Source organism: Dermacentor andersoni, chromosome 6, assembly GCF_023375885.2.
Source record: "Dermacentor andersoni chromosome 6, qqDerAnde1_hic_scaffold, whole genome shotgun sequence".
NCBI classification, from domain to species: Eukaryota; Metazoa; Arthropoda; class Arachnida; order Ixodida; family Ixodidae; genus Dermacentor; species Dermacentor andersoni.
Genome location: NC_092819.1, coordinates 169,061,392 through 169,074,139, shown reverse-complemented (window position 1 = coordinate 169,074,139; position 12,748 = coordinate 169,061,392).

Sequence of the window (12,748 nt, the reverse complement as noted above, 5' to 3'; positions counted from 1 at the left end):
AATCATCTCGCATACCTTAAAGATTTGCCCGTCTATCTATATGACTGTTTCTTTTGAAAACTTGCCCGTATATGATGCTTCGGAGCACTTGTTGGAAATTTTTTTTAAAAGCCAGTAATTCATCAAACACACATGTTACTTTGCCATCACATTTGCAATGGTGTCCTCCCTCACTGCACACCCTCCTCTAGCTCCACTAGCTTTCCTATCGGTTGAGTTCGCTGTTCTCCCAGGGCGACGGGATAAACTTTCTGTTTGCAAATCGTATTCATGAAGTGCTGGATCTCTCGCTTGCGTAATTTACTGCGAATTCCATAATTAGTCCCTTTTATTTGAACTTTACTAAATATTGCCCATAAGGTGCCCTATATTTTCGGCAAATACTAACGAAGCCTCTTGCTTAGTTCACCGAGGACGTCGCTAAAACCAAGTGGGAACGTGTTATGACGCTTGAAAACAGGTAAAGAAAGAGGGTGGCTCAGTAATTATTTGCAACGCTTCTAACTGGACATGGAACGTAAAAATGTCGGCTATTGCAGTTGCCATCTCCCTCCTCCCCTTTCCAAAAAATTTAAACCTACAGCTATGTCGAGACACTGTAAAACATAGCTGATAGTAGCCCTATCGCATGCTCTAACAGTTGAATAATAATTTTTTACCGCATTTAATTTCGTACAGAGTTTTCATAGCGCACCACTAATTTTCGCTGAATTTACTACTCGTGGATTTTATAGTTGTGCAAGGGCAGCGGGCTCAACTCCTTCCCGCTCCCTAGACACGCTCATAACCCTCTAGAGTGATTGCATACGTAATTCGTTGCGAAAGCCCCAATTACCCACCTGTTTTGAACTTCACCTAAACATCACCCATTAAAGTACTTTTGCAGTCACCAAGCATAAAGAAGCTACCTCCTTTAGTTCAGTGAGGACTCCAGGCAAAATTAACTGTTATATCACACATAAAAAATGCATAGAAAAAGAGATGATGGTTCAATAATGATTCGTAACGCTTTTAAATAAGCTAGAAACGTTAAACCCACGCGAGGCATTGCACTTTGCCTATTCCTTTTAAGTATAAAATATCTGAAACGCAGAGTTCTCTTGGGAAATCGGGAAACCTAACTGATAGCAGCAGCGTGACACTTTCGAACACTTGCTTACAATTTTTCATGCGGTGTTTGATCAACACGCATTTACCATCACACATAAACTCGGCGTATTGTTCCCCTTACCTTCGAAAGATTTCGCCTCAGTTGTAGTTGTAACTATGCAAGCGCAGCAGTCCAAGTTTTACACCGCTCGCAAAACAGACTACTAACGCTATGGACCACTTGCATACATATTATACTAAAAAATCCGCATTTAACCCACTCATATGGAACATTACCTACACAGTGGCCATGCATACCATGGCCCTAATTTTCCCCGCATATAAACAAGGTGCCTTGTTTAGATCACCGAGAACAGCGGAGAAACAAAGTACGAATTTCGCATGATACAAAAAAAACATATAGAAAAACGAGGGTTTAGTAGTTATCGGCAATACTGGAATTTAAAGTAGAATAGTGAACGTTTCGCAACGCATTGAGTTGAAAATTCTCTCTATTTTAACGCAACTTCAATCGTGGATTTCGTGTGCTGTTGTTTTAGGAGTTCTGGGAAACATTTCGATTACCGGCAGTATGAATCCCTGAAGCGCTTCAGTGAGTACCTTTCTACAACGGCTCTGATGAATCTAAACAGAATAAACATATATCGCTCGTCACTCGGAACATTGCTTCGTACTCGAAGTAAATATAAACACCGTGCACTATATATTTTACTGTTAGCAGAGGGGGAAAACAACTGAATGCCGTGTATAACGCATAAAAATTGGGAGAAAGCGACCGTTTAGTAATTGTTTTCAGAGCATATAAGCAACCTACACAGTGCAAATTTTCGGAACACGTCGCCAAAAAGTGATCCTTATTTTTTCAAGATACGAAATATCTGCTGTTCTTTCTCCTTCCGGCACCAAAGTAATAATGCAGCTCTTATATATCAACAGCATGAAAATGAAATCGTCAGTCAGAAGTAGCGCATAAATTTAGAAAAAATTCAATTCAGTGTTCTTTATGTATTGAAATAGTTTTGCACGTTCTGCCAAGGTCATTTTCACGAGCATACCTACAATATGTCATGATTACACAAAATTCAACAGCTATACTTATAAGAAGTTTGATTATACTTTGATGGTGCTACGAAACTCAGACTCTAACGCCACGTGGGCTATCTCTGGACCGAAATTAAATAGATCCCACGTTTCATAATTTAACGAATTTAACGATTTCATGCCATAAGGCACACTAGTCATTGGGCCCAGCTGATGATGATACTTTATCAGAAGTTCTATACCTTCCAGATGATTAAAAGTAGCAAGCTGATTGTATTGAATACGCATATGGCGGTCCAAAAAAACTGGGCACGATGCAAGTTGCGCACGCTGATATTTGTTAGGGTGGGAACTGCCCAGCGCCAGGAGTCCGCCCTAATGCTAGCGTGTGTGGCGAATACCACGCGTCCTACGCTACAGGGTGTCCCGCCAAGGCACAAAAGACGATCCTCGCTGTCAAAGCAGGGCATGCGTTGTAAAGAAAAGCATTACTTATGTGGTCACTCTATTAAGAAAGCAAATTTAGCTTCAGGTGCAGTTTTCTTTAACTTTCCAGCGTGCAGCCGAAAGTGCCCGCTTTCAAAAGTGGAGGGGGGGGGCAAATGACATACTTTGCCCCCCCTCCCCACTTCTGATAGTGGGGGCAGTGCCCCTTGCCCCTCCCCCCCCCTCCCCCGGTAGATACGCTTATAGTTTGGGGGAGCTTTTCGGGGGAGGAAGCGTTCAGTGGCTGCTTGAGCGGCACAGCTTCGCAGGGTTTCTTTGGTGCTGCGTTTCTTGCTCGTGAGAAATAGATATTTCCAGCCTGCCCATTTTCGTCGCTTACGGACCTCCACATTTACACGTAAGTAGCACGTATTATTTACGCTGTTAAGCCTATCTTTCGTAGCTTTGTGGGAGGAGAGCACGTAAGGGCGCGTTTCTTTGTTCCGAGAGCTCGTGTGCGCTTTTGGATGCGTTGAAATCAACACGTTAATGTTAATAGCATGGCATAAATTCAATGCCTTGTGGTCGTTGTAGCTGTTTTTAATGTGCAAGAGTTCGCATGCCAAAGCTTGTGCAAGCGCTTAAGAGACTGTGGGTGCATCGAGATGTGCATGGAGCACCGATCTCTGTACGCAGTGTCCGTAGCGTACTATACAGGGTGTCCCAGCTAATTTTAGCTAGAACTTAAAAATGTGAAAATGCCACGTAGCTGGTCAGAACAAACGTAATGTTGTTTGCCGTCGCTTGGAGATACTCAAACAATTTTTTTTCATTCCGCCTCATTGGATAATTTGTCTTAATTAATTTAAGAACTCCTCAAATATTATAATTAGGTGCAAGGTGTCAATAATAAAATCGTAGAGCGACATGAAATACTCCCGACACAGCTTCCTGTTTCTCCGAGCCTGAAAGAAGCTTCTTTCACGCTCGGAAAAACATTTTTATGCAGCACTTATTGAGCAACACAAAGCTGTATCGGAAGTACAATTTCCTCATTGACGCTCTTCATCTAATGGTAATATTTGAGGAGCTGATTAATGAATACTAATTATCTAATCAGGCGGAATGAAAGAAATAATTTGAGTATCACCAAGCGACGGCAAACAAGATTACCTTTGTTCTGTCTAGCTACGTGGCATTTGCATATGTTGAAACTGGCTAAAGTTATGTGAACATCCTGTATATGCCGTGCGCCCGATGTAAGTACGTTGCGGTCGTGGCAAGAGGCGTTAGAAAGGTGAATTTCGCCCCGCTGGTGTAAGATTGTTGCGACGCTCATTTTGAGGCTAAATAACATGAGGCTGCGTTTGTATGTGCGCTGCGCATTTAAACTTTGTCGTGAAAAATTGTGGATTTGTCAGCACAAAGCGTCTGGTCCAATACTATTCGGCACCCAAACAATAGTTGTACATGTCCAATTTCTGGAACCTACATAGTACATGTCTTTATTCAGATACCAGAGCGGGACCATAACAGGATCAGTAAGTTGAGGTCTGGCTACACAGTTCTCTAGTGATTGGACCAGTGCAATTCAAGGAAAGACATTTTCAAGTAACCGTACAAGACTGCCATTGAATAATTCGCATTTTATGGCACAACAATTAATCTACTTTTGAAGCATTTGAAAACAAAGTATTCCAATTTCTGTTGTGTTTGCACTAAATAGTTCAATCAAATTCGACAGAAAAATGAGCTGTAGTGATAATCTGTCTACAGAGCCTTCTGTAGTGCGCTTTAAGACACAAATGGGTGCATGAATTAACAGCGAGTTATGCAGGATCCTTTCTTATGTCAAAAAAAATGTTTATTCCAGTTGCAGATACTAGCATTCCGCTTCTTCATCTGCGTTACCTTTAACAGGTGGACTTTCGAAATGAGAAGTAGTGCATAAGCTGCTAATTGACAAAATCGTGCCAACTGTCTTTTTAATTAACAACTTTAGTGCACATGTTGCAAGGGTGGAAATGAGTCCGTTAACATGCATGCAGGGCCTCTTCAGTTGAAACCAACCAATTTCAATATATACGTCAAAGTATAAGGTAAAAAATGCCTTGGTGGCATAGCTATTTTCTTGTTGCACTGCAAATATATGCAATGCTCGTGGGAAGTAATCAGGACACCAACTCAGTTAGCTGACATCGTATATCTCGAAATTGGTGCTATATTTATAAAATTGGTTCCGATCGAATTGGTCCTGCGCGTTCACTGCCTCCAATTTCGCCATTGCAGCATGTGTCCCAAAGGGATTACTTAAAAATATAGTTAGCGCGATTTTTTCAATTATATGCTTCTGCACTTGCGACTTATTCAGAATGTAATTAAGAAGCGGGACACGCTCGTATCTGCGACAAAACGCCTTAAAAAATCGACATCAGAAAAAGCACCCCGTATACGTAACTCAAAAAAGAAAACGAAGAAAACCTAATATTCAATGCCGGCAAAAGAACGCTTGCCGCGGACAAGCCATGCTGTTGTCGTCGCGGGGAAGTCGCCGTGTGTCGGCCGAACGCGGTCACGATGGTTTCACCGGCGGTCATGACGCTGACCGCCTGCCGGCGGTGGGCAAACAGGCTGGCCACGTGAAAAAACCAAGCCCTACTCAGATGGGCGAGATCGGGCCGTCTACTTTTGAACTGGCTATGGGCGTCGGCCAGATCTTCTGCCGAGTTCATTTTTTTTACGGCAGATTTCCAAATTTGTTCCAAGTAGATGTGCCTGGTGCAACCACTTGTTTCAATTCATGCCTTGCAATATGTGCACTTCCTTCAATAAACTCCTTTCTTCAGCTTCTTGTTGAAGAATTGCAGTAGCATGTCATTTCTGTCGCGCCACGCCTTTCTATAGCTATAGATCAAGATATCAACAAGCTCAAACAATGTACTTTACTCTTGAACTCAATGCCAAGCTAACGTCTTGTTGATGAGTTGTGCTTATGTTTGTTCCTATGTGCTGTGTAACAAATTCAGTTCCAGAATTTCCATTAGAGTTCCATTGAAGCTTTGCCAAACAGATTGTTTCATGTGAAAGCTGACTCGATTGTCGAACTTGGTTCCATATATAGTGGAATACAATGTCGGCAACTCAGCCGGCCCTTGTAGTACAACACGAGACAGTGATGGAGATGCATGTGTCTCTCTCTGGGGCACATGCTGCCATGCTCAAGCAGGGAACTCTAAAAAGCCAAATTTTCCATAGCCTCCGCTGCAAATGAGTCTGCAAGTCGGAACTGCTTTCATTATTTACGAAGTGAAGCATTCTCATTGTCAAGGTGTTCCTACTCGCGCCCACCGGCATCACTAAAGCATCTTCTTGCTCCAGTACATACTTTCTTGTGGCTTTCTTGTGGCTTTCTTGTAATGCCTTGGTACAGCAGATCTCCTCAGAAGTAACTGGGCACAAATGTGCAAACTGTGCTCCTTCAACTTCATTGAGAAGAGAAACAGTTTGGCATACCAAATTTATTTCTGCGACAATAAGTCTAATGAGTTCATCTTCGAAAAACACTTCAAAATACTCCAGCCACGGTGCTCAACATAGAATGTCTTACCTGGTGACAAAAGCTCTAGAAAACGATGGGGAGGGGGTATGCTGAGGGGCACTCTTAACGTCCACGTTGCGCCACTGTCTGCACATGCCAGTGTCATGCTCACTTTCCAAATTATCACATTCGGCCCCAGAAAAAGCGATACTCAGCCGTCACACTCTTCACCGGAAAAAGAAAACTCCAGTGGATCTGTTTTATTCTAGCTTTCCGAGTCAAATAGCAGCTTTCTTCTACCTGCGCTGCCTACGTGCACTGCCAGTGTGAGTGAACAACACCACCTTTCAGAACTGGTCAAAAGGCTCCCAAAGAGTGCAATTTCCAAAATGAGCGCTGGAGAAGTGTGACATTTTGTGAGTAGAACACAAAGACCACAGTAAATGGGAGGGGGTATGCGTAGGGGGACTATTGATGTCCACGCTCCACCACTGTCTGTCCATGCAAGTGTCATCCTCACTCTCCGAATTATCACTTTCAGTCTCTGATAAAGCTATAATAATAGACTTTGCTGTCTTACTCTTCACTGGAAGAAGAAAACTCCAGTTGATCCAATTTATTCTCCCTCTTAGAGTCAAAAAGCAGCTTTCTTCTACATGCGCAACCTATGTGCACTGCTAGTGGGGCACTGGGAAACACCACCTTTCAGAACTGACCAAAAGGCTCCCAAAGAGTGCAGTTTCAGAAGTGAGCGCTAGAAAAGTGTTGCCATTTGTGAGTAGAACACAAAGACCACAATAAATGGGAGGTGGTATGCTGAGAGGGACTGTTGACTTCCACGCTTCACCACTGTCAGCCCATGCCAATGGCATCCTCACTTTCCGAATTATCACTTTCGGCCCCAGAAAAAGATATAATACTTGACCCTGCTGCCGTACTCTGCAATGGACGAAGAAAACTCCAGTGCATCTCTTTTAATCTCGCTTCAAAAATAAAACAGCAGCGCTCATCTGCATTCGCAAACTACGTGCACTGCCAGTGGGGCAGTGGGAAACACAACTGTCAAAACTGGTCAAAAGGCTCCCGAAGATTGCAGTTTCCGAAATGAGCGCTGAAAGAGTGTGACCATTTGTGAGTAGAACACAAAGACCACAATGGCAGGGAGGGGGCATGCTGCGGGGGACTGCTGATGTCCACGCTGCACCACTTTCTGCTCATGCCAGTGTCATCCTCACTTTCCGAATTACCACTTTCGGTCCCAAAAAAAAGCTATACTAATTGACCCTGCTGCCATACTCTGCAATAGAAGAAGATAACTCCAGTGGATCTGTTTTATACTCGCTTCCAGAGTCAAACAGCAGCGTTCTTCTGCATTCGCAACCTATGTGCATTGTCAGTGGGGCAGTGGGAAACACCACCTTTCAACACTGGTCAAAGGCTCCCAAAAGATGCAGTTTCCGAAATGAGCGCTGAAAAGTGTGACCATTTGTGAGTTGAACACAAAGACCACAATAACAGGGAGGGGGCATGCGTAGGGGGACTGTTGACGTCCACGCTGCACCACTGTCTGCCCTTGCCAGTGTCAACCTCACTTTCCGAATTATAACTTTCGGCGCCTGAAAAAGCTATAATAATTGACCCTGCTGTCATACTCTTCACTTGAAGAAGAAAAGTCCAGTGCATCTCTTTTAATCTCGCTTCCAGAGTCAAGCAGCAGCATTCTTCTGCATTCGCAACCTACGTGCACTGTCAGTGGGGCAGTGGGAAACTCCACCTTTCAAAGTGGTCAAAAGGCTCCCAAAGAATTCAGTTTCCGAATTAGCGCTGGAAAACTGGGAACATTTGTGACTAGAACACAAAGACCTCAATAAATGGGAGGTGGTAGACTGAGGTGGACTGTTGACTTCCACGCTGCGCCGCTGTCTGCCCATGCCAGTGTCATCCTCACTTATCGAATTATCACTTTCGGTCCCAAAAAAGCTATAATAATTGACCCTGCTGCCATAGTCTGCAATGGAAGAAGAAAACTCCAGTGCATCTTTTTTAATCTCGCTTCCAGAGTCAAACAGCAGCGCTCTGCTGCATTCGCAACCTATGTGCACTGCCGATGGGGCAGTGGGAAACACCACATTCCAAAACTGGCCAAAAGGTTCCCAAAGAATGCAGTTGCCGAAATGAGCGCTGAGAAAATGTGACCACTTGTGAGTAGAACACAAAGACCACAACTAATGGTAGGGGGTATGCTGAGAGGGACTGTTGACTTTCACGCCTCACCACTGTCAGCCCATGCCAGTGTCATCCTCACTTTCCGAATTATCACTTTCGGCCCCAGAAAAACCTATAATAATTGACCCTGCTGCCATACTCTTCACTTGAAGAAGAAAACTCCAGTGAATCTGTTTTATATCGCTTCCAGAGTCAAATAGCAGCTTTCTTCTACATGCGCAACCTAAGTGCACTGTAAGTGGGGCAGTAGAAAACACCAACTTTCAAAACTGGTCAAAAGGCTCCCAAAGAGTGCAGTTTCAAAAGTGAGCGCTGGAACATTGTGACCATTTGTGACTAGAACACAATGACCACGATAAATGGGAGAGGGTATGCATAGGGGGACTGTTGACGTTCACGCTGCACTACTGCCTGCCCATGCCAGTGTCATCCTCACTTTCCGAATTATCACTTTTGGCCCCAGAAAAACCTATAATAATTGACCCTGCTGCCATACTCTTCACTTGAAGAAGAAAACTCCAGTGCATCTCTTTTAATCTCGCTTCCAGAGTCAAGCAGCAGCATTCTTGTGCATTCGCAACCTAAGTGCACTGTCAGTGGGGCAGTGGGAAACTCCACCTTTCAAAGTGGTCAAAAGGCTCCCAAAGAATTCAGTTTCCGAAATGAGCGCTGGAAAAGTGGGAACATTTGTGACTAGAACACAAAGACCTCAATAAATGGGAGGTGGTGGACTGAGGTGGACTGTTGACTTCCACGCTGCACCGCTGTCTGCCCATGCCAGTGTCATCCTCACTTATCGAATTATCACTTTCGGTCCCAAAAAAGCTATAATAATTGACCTTGCTGCCATAGCCTGCAATGGAGGAAGAAAACTCCAGTGCATCTTTTTTAATCTCGCTTCCAGAGTCAAACAGCAGCGCTTTTCTGCATTCGCAACCTATGTGCACTGCCAATGGGGCAGTGGGAAACACCACATTTCAAAACTGGTCAAAAGGTTCCCAAAGAATGCAGTTGCCGAAATGAGCGCTGAGAAAGTGTGACCACTTGTGAGTAGAACACAAAGACCACAACAAATGGGAGGGGGTATGCTGAGAGGGACGGTTGACTTCCACGCCCCACCACTGTCAGCCCATGCCAGTGTCATCCTCACTTTTTGAATTATCACTTTCGGCCCCAGAAAAAGATCTAATAGTTGACCCTGCTGCCATACTCTGCAATGGAAGAAGAAAACTCCAGTGCATCTGTTCTATATCGCTTCCAGAGTCAAATAGCAGCTTTCTTCTACATGCGCAACCTACGTGCACTGTCAGTGGGGCAGTGGAAAGCACCAACTTTCAAAACTGGTCAAAAGGCTCACAAAGAGTGCAGTTTCAGAAGTGAGCGCTGGAACATTGTGACCATTTGTGACTAGAACACAAAGACCACGATAAATGGGAGAGTGTATGCTTAGGGGACTGTTGACGTTCACGCTGCACTACTCTCTGCCCATGCCAGTGTCATCCTCACTTTCCGAATTATCACTGTCGGCCCCAGAAAAACCTATAATAATGGACCCTGCTGCCATACTCTTCACTTGAAGAAGAAAACTCCAGTGCATCTCTTTTAATCTCGCTTCCAGAGTCAAGCAGCAGCATTCTTCTGCATTCGCAACCTACGTGCACTGTCAGTGTGGCAGTGGGAAACACAACTGTCAAAACTGGTCAAAACGCTCCCAAGGAGTGCAGTTTCCGAAATGAGCGCTGAAAAAGTGTGACCACTTGTGAGTAGAACACAAAGAGCACAATAAATAGCACGGGGTGTGCTGAGGGGGACTGCTGGCTTCCACGCTGCACCACTGTCTGTCCATGCCAGTGGCATCCTCACTTTCCGAATTATCACTTTCGGCCCCAGAAAAAGATATAATAGTTGATCCTGCTGCCGTACTCTGCAATGGAAGAAGAAAACTCCAGTGCATCTCATTTAATCTCGATTCCAGAGTCAAACAGCAGCGCTCTTCTGCAATCGGAACCTATGTGCACTGCCACTGGGGCAGTGGGAAACACCACCTTTCAAAACTGGTCAAAAGGCTCCCAAGGATGCAGTTTCCGAAATGAGCGCTGAAAAAGTGTGACCACTTGTGAGTTGAAGAAAAAGACCACAATAAATGGGAGCGGGTATGCTGAAAGGGAGTCAAATAACAGCTTTCTTCTACATGCGCAACCTATGTGCACTGCCAGTGGGGCAGTGGGAAACACCACCTTTCAAAACTGCCCAAAAGGCTCCGAGTGCAGTTTCCGAAATGAGCGCTAGAAATGTGTAACCATTTGTGAGTAGAACACAAAGACCACAATAACAGGGAGGGGGCATGCTGATGGGGACTGTTGACGTCCCCGCTGCACCACTGTCTGCTCATGCCAGTGTCATCCTCACTTTCCGAATTATCACTTTCGGTCCCAAAAAAGCTATAATAATTGATCCTGCCGTCTTAAAATTCATTGGAAGTAGAAAACTCCCGCTCATCCCTTTTATTCTCCCTCTCAGAGTCAAAAAGCAGCTTTCTTCTACATGCGCAACCTATGTGCACAGCCAGTTGGGCACTGGGAAACACCACTTTTCAGAACTGGCCAAAAGGCTCCCAAAGAGTGAAGTTTCAGAATTGAGCGGTATAAAAGTGTTGCCAATTTTGAGCAGAACACAAAAACCACAATAAATGGCAGGGGGTATGCTTAGGGGTACTGTTGACGTCCACGCTGCGCCACTGTCTGCCCAAGCCAATGTCATCCTCACTTTCCAAAGTATCACTTTCGGCCCCAGAAAAGGCTATAATAATTGACCCTGCTGCCACACTCTGCAATAGAATAGAAAAACTCCAGTGCATCTCTTTTAATCTCCCTTCCAGAGTCAAACAGCAGCGTTCTTCTGAATTCGCAACCTACGTGCACTGCCAGTGGGGTAGTGGCAAACACAACTTTCAAAACAGGTCAAAAAGCTCCTAAAGCGTGCAGTTTCCGAAATGAGCGCTAGAAAAGTGTTACCATTTGTGAGTAGAACACAAACACTACAATCACAGGGAGGGGCATACTGAGGGGGACTGTTGACGCCCACACTGCACCACTGTCTGCTCATGCCTGTGTCATCCTCACTTCCCGAATTATCACTTTCGGTCCCAAAAACCTATAATAATTGACCCTGCTGCCATAGTCTGCAATGGAAGAAGAAACTCCAGTGCATCTCTTTTAATTTCGCTTCCAGAGTCAAACAGCAGCGTTCTTCTGCATTCGCAACCTACGTGCACTGTCAGTGGGGCAGTGGGATACTCACCCTTTCAAAATGGTCAAAAGGCTCCCAAAGAATTCAGTTTCCGAAATGAGCGCTGGAAAAGTGGGAACATTTGTGACTAGAACACAAAGACCTCAATAAATGGGAGGTGGTGGACTGAGGCGGACTGTTGACTTCCACGCTGCACCGCTGTCTGCTCATGCCTGTGTCATCCTCACTTTCCGAATTATCACTTTCGGTCCCAAAAAAGCTATAATAATTGACCCTGGTGCCATACTCTCCAATAGAAGAAGAAAACTCCAGTGGATCTCTTTTAATCTCGCTTCCAGAGTCAAACAGCAGCGTTCTGCATTCGCAACCTACGCGCACTGTCAGTGGGGCAGTGGGAGACATCAACTTTCAAAACTGGTCAAAAGGCTCGCAAAGAGTGCAGTTTCCGAAATGAGCGCTAGAAAACGCTGACCATCTGTGAGTAGAACACAAACACCACAATCACAGGGAGGGGTATGCTTAGGGGGACTGTTGACGTCCGCGCTGCACCACTGTCTGCCCATGCCAGTGTCATCCTCACTTTCCGAATTATCACTTTCGGCCTCTGAAAAAGCCATAATAATTTACCTTGTCGTCTTACTCTTCATTGTAAGAAGAAAACTTCAGCTCATCCCTTTTATTCTCCCTCTCAGATTCAATACGCAACTTTCTTCTACATACGCAACCTATGTGCCCTGCCAGTGTGACAGTGGGAAACACCACCTTGAAAAACTGGTCACAAGGCTCCCAAAGAATGCAGTTTCCGAAATGAGCGCTGGAAAAGTGTGACCATTTTGAGTAAAACACAAAGACCACAATAAATGGGAGAGGGTATGCTTAGGGGGACTGTTGACGTCCACGGTGCACCACTGTCTGCCCATGCCAGTTCATCCTAACTGTCCGAATTATCACTTTCGGCCTCTGAAAAAGCCATAATAGTTTACCTTGTCGTCTTACTCTTCATTGTAAGAAGAAAACTCCAGCTCATCCCTTTTATTCTCCCTCTCAGATTCAATACGCAACTTTCTTCTACATACGCAACCTATGTGCCCTGCCAGTGTGACAGTGGGAAACACCACCTTGAAAAACTGGTCACAAGGCTCCCAAAGAATGCAGTTT